Consider the following 24,493-nt stretch of genomic DNA (forward strand, 5'->3'; position numbering starts at 1 on the left):
CATTCTCATTCAAAGATGCAAGTTACTATGTAGGAACAAGTTTGTATAGGTATTTCAAAGATGCCCAGAACTGAGCTCAACTTGGTATGTGTCCAACTCCTAGAAATAACTTCATGCCCCATCTCCCTTACTTCCAGCTAGTAAGGATCACATAATTCCTAACAAAGTTTTGACACAGATTCCCAATTCGGGCATTCAGAACATATAGCACGTTGCTGTAAGCAAGCACATTCTCATTCAAAGATGCAAGTTACTATGTAGGAACAAGTTTGTATAGGTATTTCAAAGATGCCCAGAACTGAGCTAAACTTGGTATGGGTCCAACTCCTAGAAATAACTTCATGCCCCATCTCCCTTACTTCCAGCTAGTAAGGATCACATAATTCCTAACAAAGTTTTGACACAGATTCCCAATTCGGGCATTCAGAACATATAGCACGTTGCTGTAAGCAAGCACATTCTCATTCAAAGTTGCAAGTTACTATGTAGGAACAAGTTTGTATAGGTATTTCAAAGATGCCCAGAACTGAGCTAAACTTGGTATGTGTCCAACTCCTAGAAATAACTTCATGCCCCATCTCCCTTACTTCCAGCTAGTAAGGATCACATAATTCCTAACAAAGTTTTGACACAGATTCCCTATTCGGGCATTCAGACCATATAGCACGTTGCTGCAAGCAAGCACATTCTCATTCAAAGTTGCAAGTTACTATGTAGGAACATGTTTGTACAGGTATTTCAAAGATGCCCAGAACTGAGCTAAACTTGGTATGTGTCCAACTCCTGGAAATAACTTCATGCCCCATCTCCCTTACTTCCAGCTAGTAAGGATCACATAATTCCTAACAAAGTTTTGACACAGATTGCCAATTCGGGCATTCAGAACATATAGCACGTTGCTGTAAGCAAGCACATTCTCATTCAAAGATGCAAGTTACTATGTAGGAACAAGTTTGTATAGGTATTTCAAAGATGCCCAGAACTGAGCTAAACTTGGTATGTGTCCAACTCCTAGAAATAACTTCATGCCCCATCTCCCTTACTTCCAGCTAGTAAGGATCACATAATTCCTAACAAAGTTTTGACACAGATTCCCAATTCGGGAATTCAGAACATATAGCACGTTGCTGTAAGCAAGCACATTCTCATTCAAAGTTGCAAGTTACTATGTAGGAACAAGTTTGTATAGGTATTTCAAAGATGCCCAGAACTGAGCTAAACTTGGTATGTGTCCAACTCCTAGAAATAACTTCATGCCCCATCTCCCTTACTTCCAGCTAGTAAGGATCACATAATTCCTAACAAAGTTTTGACACAGATTCCCAATTCGGGCATTCAGAACATATAGCACGTTGTGTAAGCAAGCAGATTCTCATTCAAAGATGCAAGTTACTATGTAGGAACAAGTTTGTATAGGTATTTCAAAGATGCCCAGAACTGAGCTAAACTTGCTATGTGTCCAACTCCTAGAAATAACTTCATGCCCCATCTCCCTTACTTCCAGCTAGTAAGGATCACATAATTCCTAACAAAGTTTTGACACAGATTCCCAATTCGGGCATTCAGAACATATAGCACGTTGCTGTAAGCAAGCAGATTCTCATTCAAAGATGCAAGTTACTATGTAGGAACAAGTTTGTATAGGTATTTCAAAGATGCCCAGAACTGAGCTAAACTTGGTATGTGTCCAACTCCTAGAAATAACTTCATGCCCCATCTCCCTTACTTCCAGCTAGTAAGGATCACATAATTCCTAACAAAGTTTTGACACAGATTCCCAATTCGGGCATTCAGAACATATAGCACGTTGCTGTAAGCAAGCAGATTCTCATTCAAAGATGCAAGTTACTATGTAGGAACAAGTTTGTATAGGTATTTCAAAGATGCCCAGAACTGAGCTAAACTTGGTATGTGTCCAACTCCTAGAAATAACTTCATGCCCCATCTCCCTTACTTCCAGCTAGTAAGGATCACATAATTCCTAACAAAGTTTTGACACAGATTCCCAATTCGGGCATTCAGAACATATAGCACGTTGCTGTAAGCAAGCAGATTCTCTTTCAAAGATGCAAGTTACTATGTAGGAACAAGTTTGTATAGGTATTTCAAAGATGCCCAGAACTGAGCTAAACTTGGTATGTGTCCAACTCCTAGAAATAACTTCATGCCCCATCTCCCTTACTTCCAGCTAGTAAGGATCACATAATTCCTAACAAAGTTTTGACACAGATTCCCAATTCGGGCATTCAGAACATATAGCACGTTGCTGTAAGCAAGCACATTCTCATTCAAAGTTGCAAGTTACTATGTAGGAACAAGATTGTATAGGTATTTCAAAGATACCCAGAACTGAGCTAAAGTTGGTATGTGTCCAACTCCTAGAAATAACTTCATGCCCCATCTCCCTTACTTCCAGCTAGTAAGGATCACATAATTCCTAACAAAGTTTTGACACAGATTCCCAATTCGGGCATTCAGAACATATAGCACGTTGCTGTAAGCAAGCAGATTCTCATTCAAAGATGCAAGTTACTATGTAGGAACAAGTTTGTATAGGTATTTCAAAGATGCCCAGAACTGAGCTAAACTTGGTATGTGTCCAACTCCTAGAAATAACTTCATGCCCCATCTCCCTTACTTCCAGCTAGTAAGGATCACATAATTCCTAACAAAGTTTTGACACAGATTCCCAATTCGGGCATTCAGAACATATAGCACGTTGCTGTAAGCAAGGAGATTCTCATTCAAAGATGCAAGTTACTATGTAGGAACAAGTTTGTATAGGTATTTCAAAGATGCCCAGAACTGAGCTAAACTTGGTATGTGTCCAACTCCTAGAAATAACTTCATGCCCCATCTCCCTTACTTCCAGCTAGTAAGGATCACATAATTCCTAACAAAGTTTTGACACAGATTCCCAATTCGGGCATTCAGAACATATAGCACGTTGCTGTAAGCAAGCAGATTCTCATTCAAAGATGCAAGTTACTATGTAGGAACAAGTTTGTATAGGTATTTCAAAGATGCCCAGAACTGAGCTAAACTTGCTATGTGTCCAACTCCTAGAAATAACTTCATGCCCCATCTCCCTTACTTCCAGCTAGTAAGGATCACATAATTCCTAACAAAGTTTTGACACAGATTCCCAATTCGGGCATTCAGAACATATAGCACGTTGCTGTAAGCAAGCACATTCTCATTCAAAGTTGCAAGTTACTATGTAGGAACAAGTTTGTATAGGTATTTCAAAGATGCCCAGAACTGAGCTAAAGTTGGTATGTCTCCAACTCCTAGAAATAACTTCATGCCCCATCTCCCTTACTTCCAGCTAGTAAGTATCACATAATTCCTAACAAAGTTTTGACACAGATTCCCAATTCGAGCATTCAGAACATATAGCACGTTGCTGTAAGCAAGCACATTCTCATTCAAAGATGCAAGTTACTATGTAGGAACAAGTTTGTATAGGTATTTCAAAGATGCCCAGAACTGAGCTAAACTTGCTATGTGTCCAACTCCTAGAAATAACTTCATGCCCCATCTCCCTTACTTCCAGCTAGTAAGGATCACATAATTCCTAACAAAGTTTTGACACAGATTCCCAATTCGGGCATTCAGAACATATAGCACGTTGCTGTAAGCAAGCACATTTTCATTCAAAGTTGCAAGTTACTAGGTAGGAACAAGTTTGTATAGGTATTTCAAAGATGCCCAGAACTGAGCTAAACTTGGTATGTGTCCAACTCCTAGAAATAACTTCATGCCCCATCTCCCTTACTTCCAGCTAGTAAGGATCACATAATTCCTAAGAAAGTTTTGACACAGATTCCCTATTCGGGCATTCAGAACATATAGCACGTTGCTATAAGCAAGCAGATTCTCATTCAAAGATGCAAGTTACTAGGTAGGAACAAGTTTGTATAGGTATTTCAAAGATGCCCAGAACTGAGCTCAACTTGGTATGTGTCCAACTCCTAGAAATAACTTCATGCCCCATCTCCCTTAATTCCAGCTATTAAGGATCACATAATTTCTAACAAAGTTTTGACACAGATTCCCTATTCGGGCATTCAGAACATATAGCACGTTGCTGCAAGCAAGCACATTCTCATTCAAAGATGCAAGTTACTATGTAGGAACAAGTTTGTATAGGTATTTCAAAGATGCCCAGAACTGAGCTAAACTTGGTATGTGTCCAACTCCAAGAAATAACTTCATGCTCCATCTCCCTTACTTCCAGCTAGTAAGGATCACATAATTCCTAACAAAGTTTTGACACAGATTCCCTATTCGGGCATTCAGAACATATAGCACGTTGCTGCAAGCAAGCACATTCTCATTTAAAGATGCAAGTTACTATGTAGGAACAAGTTTGTATAGGTATTTCAAAGATGCCCAGAACTGAGCTAAACTTGGTATGTGTCCAACTCCTAGAAATAACTTCATGCCCCATCTCCCTTACTTCCAGCTAGTAAGGATCACATAATTCCTAACAAAGTTTTGACACAGATTCCCAATTCGGGCATTCAGAACATATAGCACGTTGCTGTAAGCAAGCACATTCTCATTCAAAGTTGCAAGTTACTATGTAGGAACAAGTTTGTATAGGTATTTCAAAGATGCCCAGAACTGAGCTAAAGTTGGTATGTGTCCAACTCCTAGAAATAACTTCATGCCCCATCTCCCTTACTTCCAGCTAGTAAGGATCACATAATTCCTAACAAAGTTTTGACACAGATTGCCAATTAGGGCATTCAGAACATATAGCACGTTGCTGTAAGCAAGCACACTCTCATTCAAAGATGCAAGTTACTATGTAGGAACAAGTTTGTATAGGTATTTCAAAGATGCCCAGAACTGAGCTAAACTTGGTATGTGTCCAACTCCTAGAAATAACTTCATGCCCCATCTCCCTTACTTCCAGCTAGTAAGGATCACATAATTCCTAACAAAGTTTTGACACAGATTCCCAATTCGGGCATTCAGAACATATAGCACGTTGCTGTAAGCAAGCACATTCTCATTCAAAGTTGCAAGTTACTATGTAGGAACAAGTTTGTATAGGTATTTCAAAGATGCCCAGAACTGAGCTAAACTTGGTATGTGTCCAACTCCTAGAAATAACATCATGCCCCATCTCCCTTACTTCCAGCTAGTAAGGATCACATAATTCCTAACAAAGTTTTGACACAGATTGCCAATTCGGGCATTCAGAACATATAGCACGTTGCTGCAAGCAAGCACATTCTCATTCAAAGATGCAAGTTACTATGTAGGAACAAGTTTGTATAGGTATTTCAAAGATGCCCAGAACTGAGCTAAACTTGGTATGTGTCCAACTCCTAGAAATAACTTCATGCCCCATCTCCCTTACTTCCAGCTAGTAAGGATCACATAATTCCTAACAAAGTTTTGACACAGATTGCCAATTCGGGCATTCAGAACATATAGCACGTTGCTGCAAGCAAGCACATTCTCATTCAAAGATGCAAGTTACTATGTAGGAACAAGTTTGTATAGGTATTTCAAAGATGCCCAGAACTGAGCTAAACTTGGTATGTGTCCAACTCCTAGAAATAACTTCATGCCCCATCTCCCTTACTTCCAGCTAGTAAGGATCACATAATTCCTAACAAAGTTTTGACACAGATTCCCTATTCGGGCATTCAGAACATATAGCACGTTGCTGCAAGCAAGCACATTCTCATTCAAAGATGCAAGTTACTATGTAGGAACAAGTTTGTATAGGTATTTCAAAGATGCCCAGAACTGAGCTAAACTTGGTATGTGTCCAACTCCTAGAAATAACTTCATGCCCCATCTCCCTTACTTCCAGCTAGTAAGGATCACATAATTCCTAACAAAGTTTTGACACAGATTCCCAATTCGGGCATTCAGAACATGTCGCACGTTGCTGTAAGCAAGCACATTCTCATTCAAAGTTGTAAGATGCTATGTAGGAACAAGTTTGTATAGGTATTTCAAAGATGCCCAGAACTGAGCTAAACTTGGTATGTGTCCAACTCCTAGAAATAACTTCATGCCCCATCTCCCTTACTTCCAGCTAGTAAGGATCACATAATTCCTAACAAAGTTTTGACACAGATTCCCTATTCGGGCATTCAGAACATATAGCACGTTGCTGCAAGCAAGCACATTCTCATTCAAAGATGCAAGTTACTATGTAGGAACAAGTTTGTATAGGTATTTCAAAGATGCCCAGAACTGAGCTAAACTTGGTATGTGTCCAACTCCTAGAAATAACTTCATGCCCCATCTCCCTTACTTCCAGCTAGTAAGGATCACATAATTCCTAACAAAGTTTTGACACAGATTCCCAATTCGGGCATTCAGAACATGTCGCACGTTGCTGTAAGCAAGCACATTCTCATTCAAAGTTGTAAGATGCTATGTAGGAACAAGTTTGTATAGGTATTTCAAAGATGCCCAGAACTGAGCTAAACTTGGTATGTGTCCAACTCCTAGAAATAACTTCATGCCCCATCTCCCTTACTTCCAGCTAGTAAGGATCACATAATTCCTAACAAAGTTTTGACACAGATTCCCAATTCGGGCATTCAGAACATATAGCACGTTGGTGTAAGCAAGCAGATTCTCATTCAAAGATGCAAGTTACTATGTAGGAACAAGTTTGTATAGGTATTTCAAAGATGCCCAGAACTGAGCGAAACTTGGTATGTGTCCAACTCCTAGAAATAACTTCATGCCCCATCTCCCTTACTTCCAGCTAGTAAGGATCACATAATTCCTAACAATGTTTTCACACAGATTCCCAATTCGGCCATTCAGAACATATAGCACGTTGGTGTAAGCAAGCACATTTTCATTCAAAGTTGCAAGTTACTATGTAGGAACAAGTTTGTATAGGTATTTCAAAGATGCCCAGAACTGAGCTAAACTTGGTGTGTGTCCAACTCCTAGAAATAACTTCATGACCCATCTCCCTTACTTCCAGCTAGTAAGGATCACATAATTCCTAACAAAGTTTTGACACAGATTCCCAATTCGGGCATTCAGAACATATAGCACGTTGCTGTAAGCAAGCACATTTTCATTCAAAGTTGCAAGTTACTAGGTAGGAACAAGTTTGTATAGGTATTTCAAAGATGCCCAGAACTGAGCTAAACTTGGTATGTGTCCAACTCCTAGAAATAACTTCATGCCCCATCTCCCTTACTTCCAGCTAGTAAGGATCACATAATTCCTAACAAAGTTTTGACACAGATTCCCTATTCGGGCATTCAGAACCTATAGCACGTTGCTATAAGCAAGCAGATTCTCATTTGAAGATGCAAGTTACTAGGTAGGAACAAGTTTGTATAGGTATTTCAAAGATGCCCAGAACTGAGCTCAACTTGGTATGTGTCCAACTCCTAGAAATAACTTCATGCCCCATCTCCCTTAATTCCAGCTAGTAAGGATCACATAATTTCTAACAAAGTTTTGACACAGATTCCCTATTCGGGCATTCAGAACATATAGCACGTTGCTGCAAGCAAGCACATTCTCATTCAAAGATGCAAGTTACTATGTAGGAACAAGTTTGTATATGTATTTCAAAGATGCCCAGAACTGAGCTAAACTTGGTATGTGTCCAACTCCAAGAAATAACTTCATGCTCCATCTCCCTTACTTCCAGCTAGTAAGGATCACATAATTCCTAACAAAGTTTTGACACAGATTCCCTATTCGGGCATTCAGAACATATAGCACGTTGCTGCAAGCAAGCACATTCTCATTTAAAGATGCAAGTTACTATGTAGGAACAAGTTTGTATAGGTATTTCAAAGATGCCCAGAACTGAGCTAAACTTGGTATGTGTCCAACTCCTAGAAATAACTTCATGCCCCATCTCCCTTACTTCCAGCTAGTAAGGATCACATAATTCCTAACAAAGTTTTGACACAGATTCCCAATTCGGGCATTCAGAACATATAGCACGTTGTGTAAGCAAGCAGATTCTCATTCAAAGATGCAAGTTACTATGTAGGAACAAGTTTGTATAGGTATTTCAAAGATGCCCAGAACTGAGCTAAACTTGCTATGTGTCCAACTCCTAGAAATAACTTCATGCCCCATCTCCCTTACTTCCAGCTAGTAAGGATCACATAATTCCTAACAAAGTTTTGACACAGATTCCCAATTCGGGCATTCAGAACATATAGCACGTTGCTGTAAGCAAGCAGATTCTCATTCAAAGATGCAAGTTACTATGTAGGAACAAGTTTGTATAGGTATTTCAAAGATGCCCAGAACTGAGCTAAACTTGGTATGTGTCCAACTCCTAGAAATAACTTCATGCCCCATCTCCCTTACTTCCAGCTAGTAAGGATCACATAATTCCTAACAAAGTTTTGACACAGATTCCCAATTCGGGCATTCAGAACATATAGCACGTTGCTGTAAGCAAGCAGATTCTCATTCAAAGATGCAAGTTACTATGTAGGAACAAGTTTGTATAGGTATTTCAAAGATGCCCAGAACTGAGCTAAACTTGGTATGTGTCCAACTCCTAGAAATAACTTCATGCCCCATCTCCCTTACTTCCAGCTAGTAAGGATCACATAATTCCTAACAAAGTTTTGACACAGATTCCCAATTCGGGCATTCAGAACATATAGCACGTTGCTGTAAGCAAGCAGATTCTCATTCAAAGATGCAAGTTACTATGTAGGAACAAGTTTGTATAGGTATTTCAAAGATGCCCAGAACTGAGCTAAACTTGGTATGTGTCCAACTCCTAGAAATAACTTCATGCCCCATCTCCCTTACTTCCAGCTAGTAAGGATCACATAATTCCTAACAAAGTTTTGACACAGATTCCCAATTCGGGCATTCAGAACATATAGCACATTGCTGTAAGCAAGCACATTCTCATTCAAAGTTGCAAGTTACTATGTAGGAACAAGATTGTATAGGTATTTCAAAGATGCCCAGAACTGAGCTAAAGTTGGTATGTGTCCAACTCCTAGAAATAACTTCATGCCCCATCTCCCTTACTTCCAGCTAGTAAGGATCACATAATTCCTAACAAAGTTTTGACACAGATTCCCAATTCGGGCATTCAGAACATATAGCACGTTGCTGTAAGCAAGCAGATTCTCATTCAAAGATGCAAGTTACTATGTAGGAACAAGTTTGTATAGGTATTTCAAAGATGCCCAGAACTGAGCTAAACTTGCTATGTGTCCAACTCCTAGAAATAACTTCATGCCCCATCTCCCTTACTTCCAGCTAGTAAGGATCACATAATTCCTAACAAAGTTTTGACACAGATTCCCAATTCGGGCATTCAGAACATATAGCACGTTGCTGTAAGCAAGCAGATTCTCATTCAAAGATGCAAGTTACTATGTAGGAACAAGTTTGTATAGGTATTTCAAAGATGCCCAGAACTGAGCTAAACTTGGTATGTGTCCAACTCCTAGAAATAACTTCATGCCCCATCTCCCTTACTTCCAGCTAGTAAGGATCACATAATTCCTAACAAAGTTTTGACACAGATTCCCAATTCGGGCATTCAGAACATATAGCACGTTGCTGTAAGCAAGCAGATTCTCATTCAAAGATGCAAGTTACTATGTAGGAACAAGTTTGTATAGGTATTTCAAAGATGCCCAGAACTGAGCTAAACTTGCTATGTGTCCAACTCCTAGAAATAACTTCATGCCCCATCTCCCTTACTTCCAGCTAGTAAGGATCACATAATTCCTAACAAAGTTTTGACACAGATTCCCAATTCGGGCATTCAGAACATATAGCACGTTGCTGTAAGCAAGCACATTCTCATTCAAAGTTGCAAGTTACTATGTAGGAACAAGTTTGTATAGGTATTTCAAAGATGCCCAGAACTGAGCTAAAGTTGGTATGTCTCCAACTCCTAGAAATAACTTCATGCCCCATCTCCCTTACTTCCAGCTAGTAAGTATCACATAATTCCTAACAAAGTTTTGACACAGATTCCCAATTCGAGCATTCAGAACATATAGCACGTTGCTGTAAGCAAGCACATTCTCATTCAAAGATGCAAGTTACTATGTAGGAACAAGTTTGTATAGGTATTTCAAAGATGCCCAGAACTGAGCTAAACTTGCTATGTGTCCAACTCCTAGAAATCACTTCATGCCCCATCTCCCTTACTTCCAGCTAGTAAGGATCACATAATTCCTAACAAAGTTTTGACACAGATTCCCAATTCGGGCATTCAGAACATATAGCACGTTGCTGTAAGCAAGCACATTTTCATTCAAAGTTGCAAGTTACTAGGTAGGAACAAGTTTGTATAGGTATTTCAAAGATGCCCAGAACTGAGCTAAACTTGGTATGTGTCCAACTCCTAGAAATAACTTCATGCCCCATCTCCCTTACTTCCAGCTAGTAAGGATCACATAATTCCTAACAAAGTTTTGACACAGATTCCCTATTCGGGCATTCAGAACATATAGCACGTTGCTATAAGCAAGCAGATTCTCATTCAAAGATGCAAGTTACTAGGTAGGAACAAGTTTGTATAGGTATTTCAAAGATGCCCAGAACTGAGCTCAACTTGGTATGTGTCCAACTCCTAGAAATAACTTCATGCCCCATCTCCCTTAATTCCAGCTAGTAAGGATCACATAATTTCTAACAAAGTTTTGACACAGATTCCCTATTCGGGCATTCAGAACATATAGCACGTTGCTGCAAGCAAGCACATTCTCATTCAAAGATGCAAGTTACTATGTAGGAACAAGTTTGTATAGGTATTTCAAAGATGCCCAGAACTGAGCTAAACTTGGTATGTGTCCAACTCCAAGAAATAACTTCATGCTCCATCTCCCTTACTTCCAGCTAGTAAGGATCACATAATTCCTAACAATGTTTTGACACAGATTCCCTATTCGGGCATTCAGAACATATAGCACGTTGCTGCAAGCAAGCACATTCTCATTTAAAGATGCAAGTTACTATGTAGGAACAAGTTTGTATAGGTATTTCAAAGATGCCCAGAACTGAGCTAAACTTGGTATGTGTCCAACTCCTAGAAATAACTTCATGCCCCATCTCCCTTACTTCCAGCTAGTAAGGATCACATAATTCCTAACAAAGTTTTGACACAGATTGCCAATTCGGGCATTCAGAACATATAGCACGTTGCTGTAAGCAAGCAGATTCTCATTCAAAGTTGCAAGTTACTATGTAGGAACAAGTTTGTATAGGTATTTCAAAGATGCCCAGAACTGAGCTAAAGTTGGTATGTGTCCAACTCCTAGAAATAACTTCATGCCCCATCTCCCTTACTTCCAGCTAGTAAGGATCACATAATTCCTAACAAAGGTTTGACACAGATTGCCAATTAGGGCATTCAGAACATATAGCACGTTGCTGTAAGCAAGCACACTCTCATTCAAAGATGCAAGTTACTATGTAGGAACAAGTTTGTATAGGTATTTCAAAGATGCCCAGAACTGAGCTAAACTTGGTATGTGTCCAACTCCTAGAAATAACTTCATGCCCCATCTCCCTTACTTCCAGCTAGTAAGGATCACATAATTCCTAACAAAGTTTTGACACAGATTCCCAATTCGGGCATTCAGAACATATAGCACGTTGCTGTAAGCAAGCACATTCTCATTCAAAGTTGCAAGTTACTATGTAGGAACAAGTTTGTATAGGTATTTCAAAGATGCCCAGAACTGAGCTAAACTTGGTATGTGTCCAACTCCTAGAAATAACATCATGCCCCATCTCCCTTACTTCCAGCTAGTAAGGATCACATAATTCCTAACAAAGTTTTGACACAGATTGCCAATTCGGGCATTCAGAACATATAGCACGTTGCTGCAAGCAAGCACATTCTCATTCAAAGATGCAAGTTACTATGTAGGAACAAGTTTGTATAGGTATTTCAAAGATGCCCAGAACTGAGCTAAACTTGGTATGTGTCCAACTCCTAGAAATAACTTCATGCCCCATCTCCCTTACTTCCAGCTAGTAAGGATCACATAATTCCTAACAAAGTTTTGACACAGATTGCCAATTCGGGCATTCAGAACATATAGCACGTTGATGCAAGCAAGCACATTCTCATTCAAAGATGCAAGTTACTATGTAGGAACAAGTTTGTATAGGTATTTCAAAGATGCCCAGAACTGAGCTAAACTTGGTATGTGTCCAACTCCTAGAAATAACTTCATGCCCCATCTCCCTTACTTCCAGCTAGTAAGGATCACATAATTCCTAACAAAGTTTTGACACAGATTCCCAATTCGGGCATTCAGAACATATAGCACGTTGCTTTAAGCAAGCACATTCTCATTCAAAGTTGCAAGTTACTATGTAGGAACAAGTTTGTATAGGTATTTCAAAGATGCCCAGAACTGAGCTAAACTTGGTATGTGTCCAACTCCTAGAAATAACTTCATGCCCCATCTCCCTTACTTCCAGCTAGTAAGGATCACATAATTCCTAACAAAGTTTTGACACAGATTCCCAATTCGGGCATTCAGAACATATAGCACGTTGCTGTAAGCAAGCACATTCTCATTCAAAGATGCAAGTTACTATGTAGGAACAAGTTTGTATAGGTATTTCAAAGATGCCCAGAACTGAGCTAAACTTGATATGTGTCCAACTCCTAGAAATAACTTCATGCCCCATCTCCCTTACTTCCAGCTAGTAAGGATCACATAATTCCTAACAAAGTTTTGACACAGATTCCCAATTCGGGCATTCAGAACATATAGCACGTTGCTGTAAGGAAGCAGATTCTCATTCAAAGATGCAAGTTACTATGTAGGAATAAGTTTGTATAGGTATTTCAAAGATGCCCAGAACTGAGCTAAACTTGCTATGTGTCCAACTCCTAGAAATAACTTCATGCCCCATCTCCCTTACTTCCAGCTAGTAAGGATCACATAATTCCTAACAAAGTTTTGACACAGATTCCCGATTCGGGCATTCAGAACATATAGCACGTTGCTGTAAGCAAGCACATTCTCATTCAAAGATGCAAGTTACTATGTAGGAACAAGTTTGTATAGGTATTTCAAAGATGCCCAGAACTGAGCTAAACTTGGTATGTGTCCAACTCCTAGAAATAACTTCATGCCCCATCTCCCTTACTTCCAGCTAGTAAGGATCACATAATTCCTAACAAAGTTTTGACACAGATTCCCGATTCGGGCATTCAGAACATATAGCACGTTGCTGTAAGCAAGCACATTCTCATTCAAAGATGCAAGTTACTATGTAGGAACAAGTTTGTATAGGTATTTCAAAGATGCCCAGAACTGAGCTAAACTTGGTATGTGTCCAACTCCTAGAAATAACTTCATGCCCCATCTCCCTTACTTCCAGCTAGTAAGGATCACATAATTCCTAACAAAGTTTTGACACAGATTCCCAATTCGGGCATTCAGAACATATAGCACGTTCCTGTAAGCAAGCACATTCTCATTCAAAGTTGCAAGTTACTATGTAGGAACAAGTTTGTATAGGTATTTCAAAGATGCCCAGAACTGAGCTAAACTTGGTATGTGTCCAACTCCTAGAAATAACTTCATGCCCCATCTCCCTTACTTCCAGCTAGTAAGGATCACATAATTCCTAACAAAGTTTTGACACAGATTCCCTATTCGGGCATTCAGACCATATAGCACGTTGCTGCAAGCAAGCACATTCTCATTCAAAGTTGCAAGTTACTATGTAGGAACATGTTTGTACAGGTATTTCAAAGATGCCCAGAACTGAGCTAAACTTGGTATGTGTCCAACTCCTAGAAATAACTTCATGCCCCATCTCCCTTACTTCCAGCTGGTAAGGATCACATAATTCCTAACAAAGTTTTGACACAGATTGCCAATTCGGGCATTCAGAACATATAGCACGTTGCTGTAAGCAAGCACATTCTCATTCAAAGATGCAAGTTACTATGTAGGAACAAGTTTGTATAGGTATTTCAAAGATGCCCAGAACTGAGCTAAACTTGGTATGTGTCCAACTCCTAGAAATAACTTCATGCCCCATCTCCCTTACTTCCAGCTAGTAAGGATCACATAATTCCTAACAAAGTTTTGACACAGATTCCCAATTCGGGAATTCAGAACATATAGCACGTTGCTGTAAGCAAGCACATTCTCATTCAAAGTTGCAAGTTACTATGTAGGAACAAGTTTGTATAGGTATTTCAAAGATGCCCAGAACTGAGCTCAACTTGGTATGTGTCCAACTCCTAGAAATAACTTCATGCCCCATCTCCCTTACTTCCAGCTAGTAAGGATCACATAATTCCTAACAAAGTTTTGACACAGATTCCCAATTCGGGCATTCAGAAAATATAGCACGTTGCTGTAAGCAAGCAGATTCTCATTCAAAGATGCAAGTTACTATGTAGGAACAAGTTTGTATAGGTATTTCAAAGATGCCCAGAACTGAGCTAAACTTGCTATCTGTCCAACTCCTAGAAATAACTTCATGCCCCATCTCCCTTACTTCCAGCTAGTAAGGATCACATAATTCCTAACAAAGTTTTGACACAGATTCCCAATTCGGGCATTCAGAACATATAGCACGTTGCTGTAAGCAAGCAGATTCTCATTCAAAGATGCAAGTTACTATGTAGGAACAAGTTTGTATAGGTATTTCAAAGATGCCCAGAACTGAGCTAAACTTGGTATGTGTCCAACTCCTAGAAATAACTTCATGCCCCATCTCCCTTACTTCCAGCTAGTAAGGATCACATAATTCCTAACAAAGTTTTGACACAGATTCCCAATTCGGGCATTCAGAACATATAGCACGTTGCTGTAAGCAAGCACATTCTCATTCAAAGATGCAAGTTACTATGTAGGAACAAGTTTGTATAGGTATTTCAAAGATGCCCAGAACTGAGCTAAACTTGGTATGTGTCCAACTCCTAGAAATAACTTCATGCCCCATCTCCCTTACTTCCAGCTAGTAAGGATCACATAATTCCTAACAAAGTTTTGACACAGATTCCCAATTCTGGCATTCAGAACATGTAGCACGTTGCTGTAAGCAAGCACATTCTCATTCAAAGTTGCAAGATACTATGTAGGAACAAGTTTGTATAGGTATTTCAAAGATGCCCAGAACTGAGCTAAACTTGGTATGTGTCCAACTCCTAGAAATAACTTCATGCCCCATCTCCCTTACTTCCAGCTAGTAAGGATCACATAATTCCTAACAAAGTTTTGACACAGATTCCCAATTCGGGCATTCAGAACATATAGCACGTTGCTGTAAGCAAGCAGATTCTCATTCAAAGATGCAAGTTACTATGTAGGAACAAGTTTGTATAGGTATTTCAAAGATGCCCAGAACTGAGCTAAACTTGGTATGTGTCCAACTCCTAGAAATAACTTCATGCCCCATCTCCCTTACTTCCAGCTAGTAAGGATCACATAATTCCTAACAAAGTTTTGACACAGATTCCCAATTCGGGCATTCAGAACATATAGCACGTTGGTGTAAGCAAGCACATTCTCATTCAAAGTTGCAAGTTACTATGTAGGAACAAGTTTCTATAGGTATTTCAAAGATGCCCAGAACTGAGATAAACTTGGTATGTGTCCAACTCCTAGAAATAACTTCATGCACCATCTCCCTTACTTCCAGCTAGTAAGGATCACATAATTCCTAACAAAGTTTTGACACAGATTCCCAATTCGGGCATTCAGAACATATAGCACGTTGCTGTAAGCAAGCACATTCTCATTCAAAGTTGCAAGTTACTAGGTAGGAACAAGTTTGTATAGGTATTTGAAAGATGCCCAGAACTGAGCTAAACTTGGTATGTGTCCAACTCCTAGAAATAACTTCATGCCCCATCTCCCTTACTTCCAGCTAGTAAGGATCACATAATTCCTAACAAAGTTTTGACGCAGATTCCCAATTCGGGCATTCAGAACATATAGCACGTTGCTGCAAGCAAGCACATTCTCATTCAAAGTTGCAAGTTACTATGTAGGAACAAGTTTGTATAGGTATTTCAAAGATGCCCAGAACTGAGCTAAACTTGGTATGTGTCCAACTCCTAGAAATAACTTCATGCCCCATCTCCCTTACTTCCAGCTAGTAAGGATCACATAATTCCTAACAAAGTTTTGACACAGATTCCCTATTCGGGCATTCAGAACATATAGCACGTTGCTGCAAGCAAGCACATTCTCATTCAAAGTTGCAAGATACTATGTAGGAACAAGTTTGTATAGGTATTTCAAAGATGCCCAGAACTGAGCTAAACTTGGTATGTGTCCAACTCCTAGAAATAACTTCATGCCCCATCTCCCTTACTTCCAGCTAGTAAGGATCACATAATTCCTAACAAAGTTTTGACACAGATTCCCAATTCGGGCATTCAGAACATATAGCACGTTGCTGTAAGGAAGCAGATTCTCATTCAAAGATGCAAGTTACTATGTAGGAATAAGTTTGTATAGGTATTTCAAAGATGCCCAGAACTGAGCTAAACTTGCTATGTGTCCAACTCCTAGAAATAACTTCATGCCCCATCTCCCTTACTTCCAGCTAGTAAGGATCACATAATTCCTAACAAAGTTTTGACACAGATTCCCAATTCGGGCATTCAGAACATATAGCACGTTGCTGTAAGCAAGCACATTCTCATTCAAAGATGCAAGTTACTATGTAGGAACGAGTTTGTATAGGTATTTCAAAGATGCCCAGAACTGAGCTAAACTTGGTATGTGTCCAACTCCTAGAAATAACTTCATGCCCCATCTCCCTTACTTCCAGCTAGTAAGGATCACATAATTCCTAACAAAGTTTTGACACAGATTCCCAATTCGGGCATTCAGAACATATAGCACGTTGCTGTAAGCAAGCACATTCTCATTCAAAGATGCAAGTTACTATGTAGGAACAAGTTTGTATAGGTATTTCAAAGATGCCCAGAACTGAGCTAAACTTGGTATGTGTCCAACTCCTAGAAATAACTTCATGCCCCATCTCCCTTACTTCCAGCTAGTAAGGATCACATAATTCCTAACAAAGTTTTGACACAGATTCCCAATTCGGGCATTCAGAACATATAGCACGTTGCTGTAAGCAAGCACATTCTCATTCAAAGTTGCAAGTTACTATGTAGGAACAAGTTTGTATAGGTATTTCAAAGATGCCCAGAACTGAGCTAAACTTGGTATGTGTCCAACTCCTAGAAATAACTTCATGCCCCATCTCCCTTACTTCCAGCTAGTAAGGATCACATAATTCCTAACAAAGTTTTGACACAGATTCCCTATTCGGGCATTCAGACCATATAGCACGTTGCTGCAAGCAAGCACATTCTCATTCAAAGTTGCAAGTTACTATGTAGGAACATGTTTGTACAGGTATTTCAAAGATGCCCAGAACTGAGCTAAACTTGGTATGTGTCCGACTCCTAGAAATAACTTCATGCCCCATCTCCCTTACTTCCAGCTAGTAAGGATCACATAATTCCTAACAAAGTTTTGACACAGATTGCCAATTCGGGCATTCAGAACATATAGCACGTTGCTGTAAGCAAGCACATTCTCATTCAAAGATGCAAGTTACTATGTAGGAACAAGTTTGTATAGGTATTTCAAAGATGCCCAGAACTGAGCTAAACTTGGTATGTGTCCAACTCCTAGAAATAACTTCATGCCCCATCTCCCTTACTTCCAGCTAGTAAGGATCACATAATTCCTAACAAAGTTTTGACACAGATTCCCAATTCGGGAATTCAGAACATATAGCACGTTGCTGTAAGCAAGCACATTCTCATTCAAAGTTGCAAGTTACTATGTAGGAACAAGTTTGTATAGGTATTTCAAAGATGCCCAGAACTGAGCTAAACTTGGTATGTGTCCAACTCCTAGAAATAACTTCATGCCCCATCTCCCTTACTTCCAGCTAGTAAGGATCACATAATTCCTAACAAAGTTTTGACACAGATTCCCTATTCGGGCATTCAGAAAATATAGCACGTTGCTGTAAGCAAGCAGATTCTCATTCAAAGATGCAAGTTACTATGTAGGAACAAGTTTGTATAGGTATTTCAAAGATGCCCAGAACTGAGCTAAACTTGCTATCTGTCCAACTCCTAGAAATAACTTCATGCCCCATCTCCCTTACTTCCAGCTAGTAAGGATCACATAATTCCTAACAAAGTTTTGACACAGATTCCCAATTCGGGCATTCAGAACATATAGCACGTTGCTGTAAGCAAGCAGATTCTCATTCAAAGATGCAAGTTACTATGTAGGAACAAGTTTGTATAGGTATTTCAAAGATGCCCAGAACTGAGCTAAACTTGGTATGTGTCCAACTCCTAGAAATAACTTCATGCCCCATCTCCCTTACTTCCAGCTAGTAAGGATCACATAATTCCTAACAAAGTTTTGACACAGATTCCCAATTCGGGCATTCAGAACATATAGCACGTTGCTGTAAGCAAGCACATTCTCATTCAAAGATGCAAGTTACTATGTAGGAACAAGTTTGTATAGGTATTTCAAAGATGCCCAGAACTGAGCTAAACTTGGTATGTGTCCAACTCCTAGAAATAACTTCATGCCCCATCTCCCTTACTTCCAGCTAGTAAGGATCACATAATTCCTAACAAAGTTTTGACACAGATTCCCAATTCGGGCATTCAGAACATATAGCACGTTGCTGTAAGCAAGCACATTCTCATTCAAAGATGCAAGTTACTATGTAGGAACAACTTTGTATAGGTATTTCAAAGATGCCCAGAACTGAGCTAAACTTGGTATGTGTCCAACTCCTAGAAATAACTTCATGCCCCATCTCCCTTACTTCCAGCTAGTAAGGATCACATAATTCCTAACAAAGTTTTGACACAGATTCCCAATTCGGGCATTCAGAACATATAGCACGTTGCTGTAAGCAAGCACATTCTCATTCAAAGTTGCAAGTTACTATGTAGGAACAAGTTTGTATAGGTATTTCAAAGATGCCCAGAACTGAGCTAAACTTGGTATGTGTCCAACTCCTAGAAATAACTTCATGCCCCATCTCCCTTACTTCCAGCTAGTAAGGATCACATAATTCCTAACAAAGTTTTGACACAGATTCCCTATTCGGGCATTCAGAACATATAGCACGTTGCTGCAAGCAAGCACATTCTCATTCAAAGTTGCAAGATACTATGTAGGAACAAGTTTGTATAGGTATTTCAAAGATGCCCAGAACTGAGCTAAACTTGGTATGTGTCCAACTCCTAGAAATAACTTCATGCCCCATCTCCCTTACTTCCAGCTAGTAAGGATCACATAATTCCTAACAAAGTTTTGACACAGATTCCCAATTCGGGCATTCAGAACATATAGCACGTTGCTGTAAGGAAGCAGATTCTCATTCAAAGATGCAAGTTACTATGTAGGAATAAGTTTGTATAGGTATTTCAAAGATGCCCAGAACTGAGCTAAACTTGCTATGTGTCCAACTCCTAGAAATAACTTCATGCCCCATCTCCCTTACTTCCAGCTAGTAAGGATCACATAATTCCTAACAAAGTTTTGACACAGATTCCCAATTCGGGCATTCAGAACATATAGCACGTTGCTGTAAGCAAGCACATTCTCATTCAAAGATGCAAGTTACTATGTAGGAACGAGTTTGTATAGGTATTTCAAAGATGCCCAGAACTGAGCTAAACTTGGTATGTGTCCAACTCCTAGAAATAACTTCATGCCCCATCTCCCTTACTTCCAGCTAGTAAGGATCACATAATTCCTAACAAAGTTTTGACACAGATTCCCAATTCGGGCATTCAGAACATATAGCACGTTGCTGTAAGCAAGCACATTCTCATTCAAAGATGCAAGTTACTATGTAGGAACAAGTTTGTATAGGTATTTCAAAGATGCCCAGAACTGAGCTAAACTTGGTATGTGTCCAACTCCTAGAAATAACTTCATGCCCCATCTCCCTTACTTCCAGCTAGTAAGGATCACATAATTCCTAACAAAGTTTTGACACAGATTCCCAATTCGGGCATTCAGAACATATAGCACGTTGCTGTAAGCAAGCACATTCTCATTCAAAGTTGCAAGTTACTATGTAGGAACAAGTTTGTATAGGTATTTCAAAGATGCCCAGAACTGAGCTAAACTTGGTATGTGTCCAACTCCTAGAAATAACTTCATGCCCCATCTCCCTTACTTCCAGCTAGTAAGGATCACATAATTCCTAACAAAGTTTTGACACAGATTCCCTATTCGGGCATTCAGACCATATAGCACGTTGCTGCAAGCAAGCACATTCTCATTCAAAGTTGCAAGTTACTATGTAGGAACATGTTTGTACAGGTATTTCAAAGATGCCCAGAACTGAGCTAAACTTGGTATGTGTCCGACTCCTAGAAATAACTTCATGCCCCATCTCCCTTACTTCCAGCTAGTAAGGATCACATAATTCCTAACAAAGTTTTGACACAGATTGCCAATTCGGGCATTCAGAACATATAGCACGTTGCTGTAAGCAAGCACATTCTCATTCAAAGATGCAAGTTACTATGTAGGAACAAGTTTGTATAGGTATTTCAAAGATGCCCAGAACTGAGCTAAACTTGGTATGTGTCCAACTCCTAGAAATAACTTCATGCCCCATCTCCCTTACTTCCAGCTAGTAAGGATCACATAATTCCTAACAAAGTTTTGACACAGATTCCCAATTCGGGAATTCAGAACATATAGCACGTTGCTGTAAGCAAGCACATTCTCATTCAAAGTTGCAAGTTACTATGTAGGAACAAGTTTGTATAGGTATTTCAAAGATGCCCAGAACTGAGCTAAACTTGGTATGTGTCCAACTCCTAGAAATAACTTCATGCCCCATCTCACTTACTTCCAGCTAGTAAGGATCACATAATTCCTAACAAAGTTTTGACACAGATTCCCTATTCGGGCATTCAGAAAATATAGCACGTTGCTGTAAGCAAGCAGATTCTCATTCAAAGATGCAAGTTACTATGTAGGAACAAGTTTGTATAGGTATTTCAAAGATGCCCAGAACTGAGCTAAACTTGCTATCTGTCCAACTCCTAGAAATAACTTCATGCCCCATCTCCCTTACTTCCAGCTAGTAAGGATCACATAATTCCTAACAAAGTTTTGACACAGATTCCCAATTCGGGCATTCAGAACATATAGCACGTTGCTGTAAGCAAGCAGATTCTCATTCAAAGATGCAAGTTACTATGTAGGAACAAGTTTGTATAGGTATTTCAAAGATGCCCAGAACTGAGCTAAACTTGGTATGTGTCCAACTCCTAGAAATAACTTCATGCCCCATCTCCCTTACTTCCAGCTAGTAAGGATCACATAATTCCTAACAAAGTTTTGACACAGATTCCCAATTCGGGCATTCAGAACATATAGCACGTTGCTGTAAGCAAGCACATTCTCATTCAAAGATGCAAGTTACTATGTAGGAACAAGTTTGTATAGGTATTTCAAAGATGCCCAGAACTGAGCTAAACTTGGTATGTGTCCAACTCCTAGAAATAACTTCATGCCCCATCTCCCTTACTTCCAGCTAGTAAGGATCACATAATTCCTAACAAAGTTTTGACACAGATTCCCAATTCGGGCATTCAGAACATATAGCACGTTGCTGTAAGCAAGCACATTCTCATTCAAAGATGCAAGTTACTATGTAGGAACAACTTTGTATAGGTATTTCAAAGATGCCCAGAACTGAGCTAAACTTGGTATGTGTCCAACTCCTAGAAATAACTTCATGCCCCATCTCCCTTACTTCCAGCTAGTAAGGATCACATAATTCCTAACAAAGTTTTGACACAGATTCCCAATTCGGGCATTCAGAACATATAGCACGTTGCTGTAAGCAAGCACATTCTCATTCAAAGTTGCAAGTTACTATGTAGGAACAAGTTTGTATAGGTATTTCAAAGATGCCCAGAACTGAGCTAAACTTGGTATGTGTCCAACTCCTAGAAATAACTTCATGCCCCATCTCCCTTACTTCCAGCTAGTAAGGATCACATAATTCCTAACAAAGTTTTGACACAGATTCCCTATTCGGGCATTCAGAACATATAGCACGTTGCTGCAAGCAAGCACATTCTCATTCAAAGTTGCAAGTTACTATGTAGGAACAAGTTTGTACAGGTATTTCAAAGATGCCCAGAACTGAGCTAAACTTGGTATGTGTCCAACTCCTAGAAATAACTTCATGCCCCATCTCCCTTACTTCCAGCTAGTAAGGATCACATAATTCCTAACAAAGTTTTGACACAGATTGCCAATTCGGGCATTCAGAACATATAGCACGTTGCTGTAAGCAAGCACATTCTCATTCAAAGATGCATGTTACTATGTAGGAACAAGTTTGTATAGGTATTTCAAAGATGCCCAGAACTGAGCTAAACTTGGTATGTGTCCAACTCCTAGAAATAACTTCATGCCCCATCTCCCTTACTTCCAGCTAGTAAGGATCACATAATTCCTAAGAAAGTTTTGACACAGATTCCCAATTCGGGCATTCAGAACATATAGCACGTTGCTGTAAGCAAGCACATTCTCATTCAAAGATGCAAGTTACTATGTAGGAACAAGTTTGTATAGGTATTTCAAAGGTGCCCAGAACTGAGCTAAACTTGGTATGTGTCCAACTCCTAGAAATAACTTCATGCCCCATCTCCCTTACTTCCAGCTAGTAAGGATCACATAATTCCTAAGAAAGTTTTGACACAGATTCCCAATTCGGGCATTCAGAACATATAGCACGTTGCTGCAAGCAAGCACATTCTCATTCAAAGATGCAAGTTACTATGTAGGAACAAGTTTGTATAGGTATTTCAAAGATGCCCAGAACTGAGCTAAACTTGGTATGTGTCCAACTCCTAGAAATAACTTCATGCCCCATCTCCCTTACTTCCAGCTAGTAAGGATCACATAATTCCTAACAAAGTTTTGACACAGATTCCCAATTCGGGCATTCAGAACATGTAGCACGTTGCTGTAAGCAAGCACATTCTCATTCAAAGTTGCAAGATACTATGTAGGAACAAGTTTGTATAGGTATTTCAAAGATGCCCAGAACTGAGCTAAACTTGGTATGTGTCCAACTCCTAGAAATAACTTCATGCCCCATCTCCCTTACTTCCAGCTAGTAAGGATCACATAATTCCTAACAAAGTTTTGACACAGATTCCCTATTCGGGCATTCAGAACATATAGCACGTTGCTGTAAGCAAGCAGATTCTCATTCAAAGATGCAAGTTACTATGTAGGAACAAGTTTATATAGGTATTTCAAAGATGCCCAGAACTGAGCTAAACTTGGTATGTGTCCAACTCCTAGAAATAACTTCATGCCCCATCTCCCTTACTTCCAGCTAGTAAGGATCACATAATTCCTAACAATGTTTTCACACAGATTCCCAATTCGGGTATTCAGAACATATAGCACGTTGGTGTAAGCAAGCACATTTTCATTCAAAGTTGCAAGTTACTATGTAGGAACAAGTTTCTATAGGTATTTCAAAGATGCCCAGAACTGAGCTAAACTTGGTATGTGTCCAACTCCTAGAAATAACTTCATGCCCCATCTCCCTTACTTCCAGCTAGTAAGGATCACATAATTCCTAACAAAGTTTTGACACAGATTCCCAATTCGGGCATTCAGAACATATAGCACGTTGCTGCAAGCAAGCACATTTTCATTCAAAGTTGCAAGTTACTAGGTAGGAACAAGTTTGTATAGGTATTTCAAAGATGCCCAGAACTGAGCTAAACTTGGTATGTGTCCAACTCCTAGAAATAACTTCATGCCCCATCTCCCTTACTTCCAGCTAGTAAGGATCACATAATTCCTAAGAAAGTTTTGACACAGATTCCCAATTCGGGCATTCAGAACATGTAGCACGTTGCTGCAAGCAAGCACATTCTCATTCAAAGATGCAAGTTACTATGTAGGAACAAGTTTGTATAGGTATTTCAAAGATGCCCAGAACTGAGCTAAACTTGGTATGTGTCCAACTCCTAGAAATAACTTCATGCCCCATCTCCCTTACTTCCAGCTAGTAAGGATCACATAATTCCTAACAAAGTTTTGACACAGATTCCCAATTCTGGCATTCAGAACATGTAGCACGTTGCTGTAAGCAAGCACATTCTCATTCAAAGTTGCAAGATACTATGTAGGAACAAGTTTGTATAGGTATTTCAAAGATGCCCAGAACTGAGCTAAACTTGGTATGTGTCCAACTCCTAGAAATAACTTCATGCCCCATCTCCCTTACTTCCAGCTAGTAAGGATCACATAATTCCTAACAAAGTTTTGACACAGATTCCCAATTCTGGCATTCAGAACATGTAGCACGTTGCTGTAAGCAAGCACATTCTCATTCAAAGTTGCAAGATACTATGTAGGAACAAGTTTGTATAGGTATTTCAAAGATGCCCAGAACTGAGCTAAACTTGGTATGTGTCCAACTC

The sequence above is a fragment of the Diceros bicornis genome, chromosome 14, assembly GCF_020826845.1.
Source record: "Diceros bicornis minor isolate mBicDic1 chromosome 14, mDicBic1.mat.cur, whole genome shotgun sequence".
In the NCBI taxonomy this organism is placed as follows: domain Eukaryota; kingdom Metazoa; phylum Chordata; class Mammalia; order Perissodactyla; family Rhinocerotidae; genus Diceros; species Diceros bicornis.